Below are 12,751 nucleotides of genomic sequence, written 5' to 3'. Positions count from 1 at the left end.
TACGCCTGAGGGATCCCTGGTGTTCCTGAAGACCAGTCTCAACCTGAATAGCCTTGTTCACCAAGGTGGCGAAGTCGGTAAAGTCATGAACGAGCAGTGCTAGCTTGATATCAGGGTGAAGTCCGTCACGGAACTTTTCTTGCCTACGAGCATCAGTAGCAATGTCTTCTTCAGCGTAACGGGACAATTCCAAGAATTCCCGCTGATAAGCATCTACAGACGTGTTGCCTTGGGTGAGGTTACGGAACTCGCGCTTCTTCCTGTCCATGATTCCCTGAGGAATGAAGCGGGCACGGAAAGCGGCTTGGAAATCTGGCCAAGTGATGAGCGTTCCAGCAGGTAGGGTATGCCTGTGGCTGTCCCACCATTGAGCAGCGGGACCCTTGAGGAAGAAGGATGCGAAGGTGACATAGCTGGCAGGGGCAACACTAGCAGACTCCATTTCATACGTGATGTCTCGGAGCCAGTCATCAGCATCAAGGGGCTGAGTTGAGCTGCGGTAGATTGTCGGGTTGAGGCCCATGAAGTCCTGCAGAGTAACTGGGGTTGGCTGTTGATTCATGTTCGGACGAGGAAAGTGAGCCATCATTCCTTCCATGAACTGGCGATTCAACTCAAACTGTTGCATCATTCCAGCAAAGAATTCAGGCGGTGGTGGATCGTTGGCACCATGACCACGACCAGCCGGTCTAACCGCTAACATGTAACAGGGGTTAGTTCAGCATTGAGCATTTGCAAAGGCAAGGATCATTCATGACGAAAACATGCATAATGAAGGAGGTACGATGGATTCCACTTCGTAGTCAACACGACAGATGTGTGTACTATTCAAGAGGCTATTCTAAGGAATAACTATGGCTTTATCCAACTTCGGGGTGAATGTGGTCACGGGATCCTAATGTTAGTAAATTCGTTTAACCCAAGTAGAAGAGAGTTCAGAGTCCCAGAGTATAGACGAGGAATAAAAGATCCTAATACCACCCAATAGCGACGTGGGCCCGTAAGCCACACAGCCAATGTTAGTAAAAGTTTTTCAGTGACTAGACTCAACTTCGGCCATGGAGTTGGAAAGGGGGCTACCTACAGGCAGTCGGCTCTGATACCAACTTGTAACGCCCTCGATTCAATCGTACACTAATCATACACGCAAATGTGTACGATCAAGATCAAGGACTCACGGGAAGCAACAATATCTGAGTACAGACATAAGTTAGACAAGTGCCTTAAGAAGGCTAGCACAAAAGCATCTACGATCGAAAAGGCAAGGCCTCCTGCCTGGGAGCCTCCTAACTACTCCTGGTCATCGGCGGTCTTCGTCACGCAGTAGTAGACGCCCTCGGTGTAGTAGCAGTCGTCAAAGGTGTCATCTGGCTCCTGGACTCCGTCATCTGGTTGCGTCATCCGAGAAGAATGGAAAAGGGGAAAAAGAGGGAGCAAAGCAACCGTGAGTACTCATCCAAAGTACTCGCAAGCAAGGATCTACACTACAGATGCAACATTATCAAAGGAAGGCTGTATATGTGGACTGGGCTGCAGAAATGCCAGAATAGAGAGAAGGCCTAGTCCTATCGAAGACTAGCATCTTCTGGAAACCACCATCTTGCAGCAAACAGGAGGGAGTAGAGTAGCATAAAGTAAAGTAGTAGTAGTGTTATCAACCTCGGCCAGAGATCCTTTCTTGACTCCCTGCGAGAAAGAAATCCCAGAGCCGTACTATCCAATTATCATCACAATCCAATTCTCATCATCATTCAATTCTCATCACAAGTATCCAGTTCTAGTTGTATCGATCGGGATACAACTCCGAGTGTCCGTTACCGTAGGACAGGCTATCGATAGATGTGTTCTTCCCTGCAGGGGTGCACCAACTTACCCACCACGCTCTCTTAACTCCGGCCGGACACACTTTCCAGGGTCATGCCCGGCCTCGGCCAAACAATACGCCACAACCCGACCTAGGCTTAATAGAGAGGCCAGCACACCGGACTAAACCTATGCCCCCAGGGGTCATGGGCCATCTCCTCGGAAACTCCTGCACGTTGCGAACGCGGCCGGTGAGCAGACCTAGCTACCTCCTTAAAAAGGTAGGTGCTTACCAGTCCAACCCGGCGCGCGCCGCTCAGTCGCTGACGTCTATTAAGCTTCGGCTGATGCATACGATGCAGAATGCCCATACTATGCCCACGTGATGGTTAGTGCTATCAAGACAGAGGCCCCTCGGATCAAATATCCAAATCGTAGTGGATTAGGAACGCGCGGTAACAAGCAGAGACTCACGAAAGATGTGACCCCGTTGCCCCGTCTCGAGGACTTGCGGCAAGGGCTAAGAATGCCCGACCACGCCTCGTAATTATCTCACGGGCACCTTCCAGGTCAACCCGACTCCTCATCACTCGCAATTATGCTCGCGCGGGCACCCCTCAGGGTCGACCCGTCTTTAGTAACATGGTTCAGTGTAAAGTCATAGTAACCATTGTAACTGTGTGTTTAAACATCAAGGGGAAAACCCGAGGAATCACCCCCGATGAATTCCACTCAATGTAATCATCAAGGTGAATGTAAGAGGAATCACCCCCGAGGTTCACACTTGAGGGGTTGCACGACAGAGTCATATCGGAAGTGGTTAAGGTGGAATCACCCTCGATGACCACGACCGAATAGCTACACTACAGGGTTAACATCAGAAGTGTTGTAGAGGTCTCACCCTCGGCACTCGATAGTAACCCAGCAGTGTCGAACAACTAAGGGGAAAGTGATGTGCGGTGCCGGGGCCTGGTCTTCAATCCCGTTGATCGGGTCTTCAATGATGAAGCAGGGGCAACAAGGACAAGGTGGGGGTCACTGATGGATCACTAACCAACCTATACTAAGCAGTTTAGGATAAGCAGGTAAGGTACAACAGTAGATACAAAAGCAGGCTATGCATCAGAATAGGAGCAAACAATAACAGTAGTAAAATCTAATGCAAGCATGCGAGAATGGAATGGGCGATATCGGGATGATCAAAGGGGGGGCTTGCCTGGTTGCTCTGGCAAGGAGGGGTCGTTGTCGACGACGTAGTCGATCACCGGGGCATCAGCGGCCTCGGGGTCTACCGGAGAGAAGAGGGGGAAGAAACAGTAAATACATAGCAAACAGAGGTAACACTAAGCATGACATGACGATACGTAGCGCTAAGCGTGCTCTAACGCGGTACTACACGTTGCAGACGAAGGGGGGAAACATCCGAGGGTGAATTCCCGACGTTAGGTGGATTCCGGACAAAGGAAAAGAGGGGGAAAGTTTCATGTTCAGCATGCTAGGGGCATGTGACAGATGAACGGACCATGTATTCGGATTCGTTGGATTTTTCTGAGCAACTTACATATAGAAAACATTTTCATCCGAGTTACGGTTTATTTTCTATGAATTTTTAAAGTTTTATTAATATTCGGAAATTATTTAAATTAACAGAAAAGGAATATGACGTCAGCATGACGCCATGCTGACATCAGCAAGTCAACAGACCCGCTGACTGGTCAAACTAACCAATAGCTCCCACCAGTCAGCCTCTCTTACGTGACAGAGTTTATTTCAAACTAAACTGGGGGTTATTTAGCTACTGGGCCCCACATGTCAGTGACTGGTTAGGATAACTAATTAGTTTTATATAAAAACCGGTTTAGTTAATCTAATTACATGGTGGGGCCCGCACGTCAGTGTCACAGAGAAGCCCAGTCAGCATGTTGACTGGTCAAACCAGTCAACAGGGACCCGTGGGGCCCAGCGTCAGTGGCACAGATGGCCCACCTGCCAGGCCACGTCGGCGACGGCGCCGGAGACAGCTCCGGCGACAAAAAACGATGATGGCACGCTCAGGAGGTGGTCGGGTTACGCGCACAGGGCACCGTTTCTAGCGCGACCGGGCCCGTTCAAACGAGAAGACAACGAGGAGGCGATCTGGGGGGTGGGAGAGGCTGCGGTGGTCGGGAACGTCGACGGCGAGCGGCGAGGCGGACGCCGGACTCCGGTCGTCGTCGGGATCGGGGCTGGGGGCATGAGAGGGCGAGAGGAAGGGCTCGCCGGGCTCCTGGGAACACCAGGAGCACGACGGAGGGCTCAGATGGGGGCCGTGGCAGCGGTGGCCACGGCGGTGACGCAGCAGGGCGACGGTGAGCTACGGCGATTGCGGCGAGCTAGCTAGAGAGGGAGGCGGCCTACGTGAGAGAAGGGAGAGGGGGAGGAGCTCACCTTGCGGCACGCACGGTGGCCCTCGGAGGCTTAGTAGCAGCAGAGACGTCGCCGGAGTCGAAGGAGATAGACGGCAGCCGGAGATGGGGACGAGGACGAACGGCGGCTGCGGTGCTTCCCGGTTCCAGCGGAGGGCGCCAGTCGAAGGAGTCGAGCCTGGCGAAGCTCACCGACAGGGTCAGCGGGCGCGGGGCCACCGGTGGCCGCGAGGACGGGCGACGCACGGTGGCGACCGCGTCGGCCTCCTCTCCAGAACGAAGGAGTGGGAGAGGGAGAGGCGGAGAGGGCGAGGGGGTTCGGGGCGTGGGTGGAGGTAGGTGGGGAGGAGGTCGAGGCGTCGAGGGGAGGGGCCGACCTTATCCTCCTCGTCGACGGCGAGGTGGTTCGGCAGGGACGGCGCCCCTGTAGCGGCGCACACCAGGGGAAAAGGAAGGGGGCGCGGTGCGGGGAGCTGGGCCGGCTGGTTGAGGTGGGCCGAGGCCCATGGGGGGGCACGGTGGCCAGCTGGGCCAGTCGGCCCAGTTGAGGGGGGGGGCTTTTCCTTTTCTTTGTTTTTTTTGTTTTTCTTTTCCAGCAGCTTTTGCATTTTCTTTTTGCCACAATTGACTTTGCAAAATTATGCCACTGGCCAAAACAATCTCAAAGAATTAATGTGCACTGCCTCAAAAAGGTTGGGAGGCTTTGGAATAGTTGCCAATTTTATAAATTAAAAAGGGCATTTAATTTATTGCTTAGGTCACTGTTTTAAGTAGTTTAGGCCACTTAAACCCTTTGCAAAAATGTTGGTTCACCACCAATATTAGTTGTGGATTATTTGGCACATGATGAACATTTTTGTGTTCATGTCTGAGCATTTTGAATTTCACTCATAACTTTAAATTGAATTCAACTGGAATGTGAAAGAGTAAGAGACAAAAATGATCAGGCACATGTTTAGCAAAACAATTAACTTAACCCCAGGGGTTACTGTAGCATCATTACACCGGGGTGTTACACGCCCCACAGGCTGCATCATCCCCAAGTCGCTCGGGCCAGACCCAGTGGCATGTATCCCTTTTGCGTTTATTTCCGGCTATGCGTTCGACCCACCATGCTTGATTATTTGATGCCTGTCCACGGCACCTCTTCTTCTCCATGCCGACCACTTGCACGTTAAAGGGGGGTACCTGAGCATCGCGACTCATGGCTCTTACTGGCTCTCCAGCCCTCACCCTCTGGCCTTGTCCACAGCATCGCGACCTGGCATACCAGCGACGCCTAAGACCAGCTCGAGGGCCGGGACCCAAGGACGTAGAGTGCCGGCATCTAACCAAGTTTGCAGGGACACATCACAAGATAAGGCCCAGTGCCAGGCGCAACCCACCTAGAGGTAGGGCCCCGTGAGTCCCGCGCTGGCTCACGGGTGCCCAGATACACCTCGCCAGGCCCTACCGTGCTAGCCATGTGTCAGGGCAGGGCTGTACACGCCCTGGGGGCTCCTCCCGGAGGGGAGCCCCCTCCCACGTACCAATGGAAGAACCATGCTCCGCGCTGGCTGACGACACTGCTGAGGAGCGGCTATGCCCGTACACATACGGAAGTGCTATGCTCCGCGCTGGTGATAAACAACTGAGGGCGGCCCCCGGGCCGCATCAACCTCAGGGAGCCCAGAGCTCAGTGTCTAGCCTCATCGTAACGCCTCCCCTCGGGAGTGCCGCGCAAGGGGGCTGGGCACGAGGGCTGTGCCTGGGTCACGCCCAGACGCACGCCACCCAGCCAGGCCCCCCCGGGCCTGGTTCGTCGCGCGTCTCTCCCCGAGCGGAGCCAAGGTACGAAGGCCGTTTGAGCGTCAAGGGGGACTCCTGAGCATCGCGACTCAGGAGCCTAACTGGTCACGTAGCCCCTCACTCCTTAGTTCCGAAAGGCTAACGGCGGTTGAGGTATGCGCGCGGCCGGGCCCTGCAGACGTAGAACGGTAGATCCACCCACATCATACCTCCCTACTTGCTGTTCGTGCGCCAAGGGGGACTCTTGAGCATTGCGACTCAGGAGCCTAACTTGTCACGTAGCCCCTCACTCCTTGGTCCCGTCCTGGTTTCCGGTCGGGGCTAACGGCGGCTGAGGTATGCGCGGGGCCGGGCTCTGCCGGCGTAGAACATAAGCAAGTAGGAAGGAAAAGCGTAAATTTCAAGGAATTCAAAAGCAAATATTACAGTCCACATTGTTATCTCAATGCCAAATGCAAGTTTAAACGCCTCCCCGAGGCATGATACATGTGTAGGAATTAAAGGCAGGACAGGAGCCACAACGGAGTCACTTGTCGGCGGTGGAGCAGCGCGGAGTGGGTTCGCCTCAAGGAGCAGCGGGGTCGGTAGCGCCTTGCTTCGGCTTGGTGTTGAAGGCCCGGAACTTCCCCAGCAGAGCCTTCGCGCGACCCTTCACGGCCTCGGCAGCGGCAGCGGCACGCTCGCCGCTTACTAGCTTCAGTAGGCTATCGAGGTCGACGCCGGGATCGCGAAGGTAGATGTGGGTGAGGACCCGCGTCAGCGCTGCAGAAGACAGGACACGCGCCTCGGCCTCGGTGGTGGGGCCAAGGCCAAGGGCGACATCTTCAAGAGCGCGAACCAGGAAGGGAAGCAGCTTGGCGGGGCCGTCCTCGGCGCCAGCCAACGGGCTCTCCAGGCCGCTGTCGTAAAGCGACCTCAGCGAGGAGCGAGCCTTCGCCTCCATCTCCGCGAAGGCCACGCGGTCCTCGGCAAGAACCTGGGCCTTGTCGTCCAGCTCAAACTTCCTCGCCCCCAGCTCCTGCTCCAGCGTGCCTAGGCGGTCGCGGCGCTTCCTGAGCTTGGCCTCCCGGCCCTCGACGGCCGCCTCGCGAGCCTTCACGCCTTCTTCCTGCTCTTGGCGAAGGCGGACCTCTTTCGCGAGCTGGTCCTGCAGGCCTTGTAGCTCGTCCTCCAGCGCCTTGTGGCGACCACGGACGTCGACCACCTCCCACAGGGCTGCGTCACGAGCAGCCTTCGCCTCAAGGACGGCCTGCCTCTCCTCATCGCAAGCCGTTGAGGCCTGGACCAGCGCCGCCCGAATCGAAGCGTCGGAGCGAATCCATCCTGAAGCCAGCTCCAAGCGCCCGGCCACCAAGCGAGGGTCGGCGCCAAGAAGATCCTGCCACAGCCGGTCTAGCTCAGCAGCAGCACGATCTAGAATGGCAGGAGGAGTCGGGGAGATAGCAGTCGGTGGAGTAGGAGGAAAAGGCGGCAGCGCGAGCACAGCATCCTGAGGCGAAGCCTGCTGCGCCCCAACGGCTGTAGTGGCGGCGGCAGGCAAAGGCACCTCGGGAGTCACTTGGGCCATGGGGGCTGAGCTCGCCCCAGCCGGCTCAGCCAGGCGTCGCGAGGACGACCGGGCAGGAGAAGCCCGCGCGTCGCGGTCACCTTCCTTCGCGGGCAGAGGCGCTGCCACGGATGGAACCACAGGAGCTCCCTTCGGCTTCTTTGTTGCGGGCGCCAGCCTATCCAAGAGATGCGGACGTCAAGCCTCAGAAGCAGAACAAGAAATAAAAACAAGAATCAAGCGCTTACGGGTCGTCGCCAGTAAGCTCAAGCGGCCTCCGGCCAAATTTGAAGCCTGAACGCCGGCTGGAAGGGTCAACCTCGGGAATCTTGGAAGTGGAAGGCGCGTCTGCGGTCCGCCTCGGGGCCGGGGCAGACCCGCGGGAGATCAGCTCGGTCCTGTCCTTCTTCGGGATCGGGGGCAAGCTCCCGCCATCCTGCTCGTCATCATCCTCGTCGTCATCGCTCGGAGAGAGGCGGAGAACGCGGGACCTGCGCCGGGGGAGGGAAGCCCTCGACTCTCCGTAAGTCGCCTCAGAGTTAGGACCTTTTTCCCGCTTCCCTCCTTCCTCCTCTTCGCTGGAGTCGTCAGAGGACACGTCCACCGATTCCCCGGGAGTCTCCATGGGCACGGGCCTGTCCCCGTTGAAGACGGGCATGGACTCCACTACCTGCTCCCAGTCGTCGCGGAGGAACAAGGGCGTAGGAGCACCCTCCAACCTTGCCACATCGCCCTCGACCAGAGATTGGAGGACCGCAGCCAGATCTCCGTCGGCCAAGGCCGCGGGGCTCAGATGGGGCCTCCACATTGGAAGTGAGTATTGCCGAAGCGGAGCCAGCTGGTGCTCCAGGAATTCCCTCAGCAGCAACGCGCCGGTCAGCTTCGCCGCTACCATGTTGGCCAGCCTCAGATCCGCGTCCATCTTCTCCAACACCAGCATTGCGCGGGGGTCCGCGAGCTCCGCTCGACCCCAATCGCTGGAGCTCGTGGGTTTCTCCATGGGCAAGAGCAGCCGAGGGTGGATGCGCCCAGCATCTGCCAAGACCCACTTGCTCTTGAAGCCCTCAATCCTTTTCTCGGGGTTTGAAATGGCAATGGCGCCACTGTACGCGATGAAGCTCGCGCACACGGAAGCAGGACCGCGAGAGGTCCGGAGGTAGAAGTAGTGGCGCAGCAAGGCCACCGAGGGCTGCACCCCTACGTGAGCCTCGCAGTAATAGACGAAGATTGCCAGGAGAAGGACGGAGTTGGGGTGGAGATGCAGAGCCTGTAGCTTATAATGGCGGAGGACAGAGAAGAAGAACTCGGAGAAGGGAGGCACCAGGCCAGCAGCAATGGTGCTTACAAAGAATGGATAGAAGGTGCTCCCTTGGCCCTCAGGGGTGGCGGAGCCGGCCTTGAACACCTTCGCCCCGTCGATGCCCTGCGCCGCCGCCATCCGGCGCAACCGGGCGAGGCTCGCCTCCGACACATTCGGCGAGTCCAGGGCAGACGAGTACCAAGCTCCGGCCGTGGACTGACGAGGTGCCATGGCTTCCTAAGTCACGCGGTCGGAGTAGATCTGGAAATTTTGGAGGAAGGAAGGAGAGGCGCAAGAAAGGGGATCTGAGCAGCAACCGGAGAAAGCAAAAAGCAAAGCCTAGGCAGATGTCGCTCCTTTATCAACTCATGCGGTTGTGGAGACGCCCACGTCCAGTCAACCGCCACGCGGCGCCCAAGGCCGCAGGCTGTTAGGGCCCACGGCGCTTCGCTCTTGCCCTTTCGCCTCCCTGCACGGCCAAGTCCAGGCGCGCCTTGGGCCCGGGGGCTACTGTCGGCATTCTGGGAACGGGGGTCCCCAGACTTGCCTACCTGCGGCCTGCGGCGTGGCTCAAAGGGGGCACAGCATGGCCCGTCTTCATCAACACAGACCCAAGACCCTCGCGAGGGGCCAAGCCTCATGGGGCGGACGACACGGAGCTTCCTCAGGCACGGCCTCATCAGGCTGGCTCGCGAGGAGGCGGAGAGATCAAGGCGGGGTACCTCACGAGGTGCCTGTGACGCAAGCCATGACGACCAAGGGCGCCAGGCGGGCGCCAGCCCGCGCAGTGTCCTCCTTTCCTCTTTGGTGCAAAGGGAGCAAGCGCAGGCGAGAGCATCAAGCAAAGGCACCTGTTTCGGTGCAACGAGACCAAGACCAGTCCAACGGCAGGGAGGAAGTCATTGTGGAGCCCAAGCCAGCGTCACCACTAGAGTCTTTGGCAGGCGAGGACCAACTTTAGTCAAGATAAGTGTACCAGATGTTCCCCTTCAAAATGGCCAATTGTTGACGCCCTTCCCACTCAATATTTGGGGAAGAGGCCCATGGCCTTTGCCTATAAATAGGACTAGCCACCCACAGGGTAGAAGGATCCAGAATCGGCCAACCCAGAAACTAGCCAGGATCGCAATCGAGAAGAGAGAGAGAGAAGGGTGACTGAACTCCCCCTAGCAGTTCATCCCCCCAACCAAGAACAGACCCTCGTGAGGCTGTTCTTCCTTGTATTGCTCATCATCATCAGCCCAAGAGGCAATCCACCACACCACAAACTGGAGTAGGGTATTACACCACAACGGTGGCCCGAACCAGTATAAACCCTGTGCCTCTTGTGTTGTTCTTTCCATAGCTTAGATCTTAGCGAGGCAGAGGGGTGCAGGTAGGTAGAAGGCGAAATCTCCGCGCGCACCCCAGTGTTCGAACCTCAAGGGTCTGCCGGAACCCGAAATCCGACAGATTCGCAGCTCCTTGTCAATTTCTCCAACAAGGTGTACGAGCCGAAAGATGAGCACATGGAAGCCTACCTTGCAGAGGTCCGCAGGATGGAGAAGCAGTTCTGGGGGTTGGAGTTGCAGCATGTGCCCCGTGGCACCAATCAAGAGGCCGACGACATCGCCAAATGGGCGTCCAGGCGGTTACCTCAGGAGCCTGGCATTTTCGAGGAGCGGCTCTTCAACCCCTCAGCCCTGCCGTCATTGTCCAACATAGCTCAGCCTCGGGAGGAGCTCCCCCAGCCACCTGCCTCAAGAGCCCCAGTCTGTGGCCCGGCCTCAGGAGCACACCTGCTCCTGACGATGGAACCTCAGGAGGGGTGCTGGATCACGGAGCTCTGGAGTTACTTAACACAAGGGACCCTGCCGGAGAAGGAGGAGGAAGCGGAGTGTGTGGCACGGCAGGCCACGGCATACTGCATCAAGGATGGCGAGCTCTACCGGAAGTGACCAAACGGTGTATCCCTGCGCTGCATCCCCCGGGAGCAAGGAAAGGAACTGCTAGAAGATATACACGGCAGAGACTGTGGACATCATTCATCATCACGGACCTTCGTCGGCAAGGCGTTCCGCAGTGGGTTTTATTGGCCCACCACACTCAATGACATCGTCGAACTAGTGAAAGCTTGTGAGGCCTGCCAGTTCCATGCCAAGCAGATCCATCAGCCGGCAGGAGGCCTGCAGACTATACCCCTTTCGTGGCCATTCGCAGTCTGGGGGCTGGACATCCTGGGCCCGTTTCCTCGGGCGCCAGGGGGCTACCGCTACCTCTACGTCGCCATGGACAAGTTCACCAAGTGGGCTGAAGTAGAGGCTGTCCGCACCATCCCCGCGGGTTCCGCGGTCAAGTTCATCAGGGGCATCGTGAGCCGGTTCGGGGTGCCGAACCGCATCATCACAGACAACGGTTCACAGTTCACCAGTAACCTCTTCAAAACATACTGTGCTAACCTTGGAATGCAGATATGCTATGCTTCGGTGGCGCACCCCCGAAGCAACGGCCAGGCCGAGCGAGCCAACGCAGAGGTCCTGAGGGGCCTCAAGACCAGGACGTTCAAGAAGAAGCTGGAGGCCTGCGGCAGAGGTTGGTATGACGAGCTTCAGTCCGTGTTGTGGTCCATCCGCACAACCGCGACCAAGCCGACTGGAGAGACCCCGTTCTTCCTGGTCTACGGAGCCGAAGCGGTCCTCCCTCACGAGGTCAAACGTCGCTCCGCGCGGGTCCAGGCGTTCAACGAGGCGCAGCAGGACGCCATGCGGGGGATGGACCTCGTGCTGGGGGAGGAACGTTGCCGAGAAGCCGCGCTGCGAGCGGCGAGGTACCAACAAGCACTGCGACGATATCACTGCCGCAACATCCGCCCCAGAACTCTCGAGGTAGGAGATCTCGTGCTCAGGCGGGTTCTCTCCAGGGAGGGACTGCACAAGCTCTCTCCCATGTGGGAGGGCCCGTTCAAGGTTGTTCATATTTCTAGGCCCGGCTCCGCACGCTTGGAGACTCATGAGGGGGTGCCGGTCCAGAACGCATGGAACATCCAGCACCTCCGGAGGTTCTACCCCTAAAAAGGCCCAGAGCCTATGAAGAAGGCGAATGCCTGTGAAGCTGTCGCGTTTTGGAAAAGGCCCAGAGCCTGTGAAAAAGGCGAATGCCTGTGAAGCTATCGCGTTTTGGAAAAGGCCCAGAGCCTGTGAAGAAGGCGAATGCCTGTGAAGGTGTCACGTTTTGGAAAAGGCCCAGAGCCTGTGAAGAAGGCGAATGCCTGTGAAGCTGTCGCGTTTCGGAAAAGGCCCAGAGCCTGTGAAGAAGGCAAATGCCTGTGAAGCTGTCGCGTTTTGGAAAAGGCCCAGAGCCTGTGAAGAAGGCGGATGCCTGTGAAGCTGTCACGTTTTGGAAAGGGCCCGGAGCCCATGAAGAGGGCAAATGCCCGTGAAGCCTGCTTCCCCCAAGAAAGGCTCGGAGCCTGTGAAGAAGGCCAACGCCTGTGAAGCTCACCGCCCGTGACACTCTCACGTAATAATGAGTTGGGGCTATACACGCCCCGGAGTCTCAGGAGCGCCGGCCTCAGGCCCTGGGGCTCCCTCCCACGCCCAGTGGCAGCACTTAGCTCCATGCTGGTGAGAAGACGTTGAAGACTAGATTAGGTGTCGGACGCGGCTTTTTCATTTGCTTTCCACAGTTGGCTTGTTCATTCTCATTCGAAGTTTTATTGAAGTTGTTGCCGTCTTTGGCTTGTGGTTCTTTGACTTTTCACTCTCCTGCCTCGATTTCTCTTATGCAAGGCCTTGCGAGGGGGGCAGCCAAGCGCCCTCGCGAGTGTTCCTGTCCTAGTCGTTCAAAGGTTTCGCGACCTGGGTCCATTACAGGAGCACCCCTCCAGTCCGTACCCCACGGGCACCGCGACACGAACATAGGGCCTGGGTC

This window comes from Triticum dicoccoides, chromosome 6A (assembly GCF_002162155.2).
Source record: "Triticum dicoccoides isolate Atlit2015 ecotype Zavitan chromosome 6A, WEW_v2.0, whole genome shotgun sequence".
NCBI classification, from domain to species: domain Eukaryota; kingdom Viridiplantae; phylum Streptophyta; class Magnoliopsida; order Poales; family Poaceae; genus Triticum; species Triticum dicoccoides.
This window is presented reverse-complemented; position numbering follows the sequence as displayed.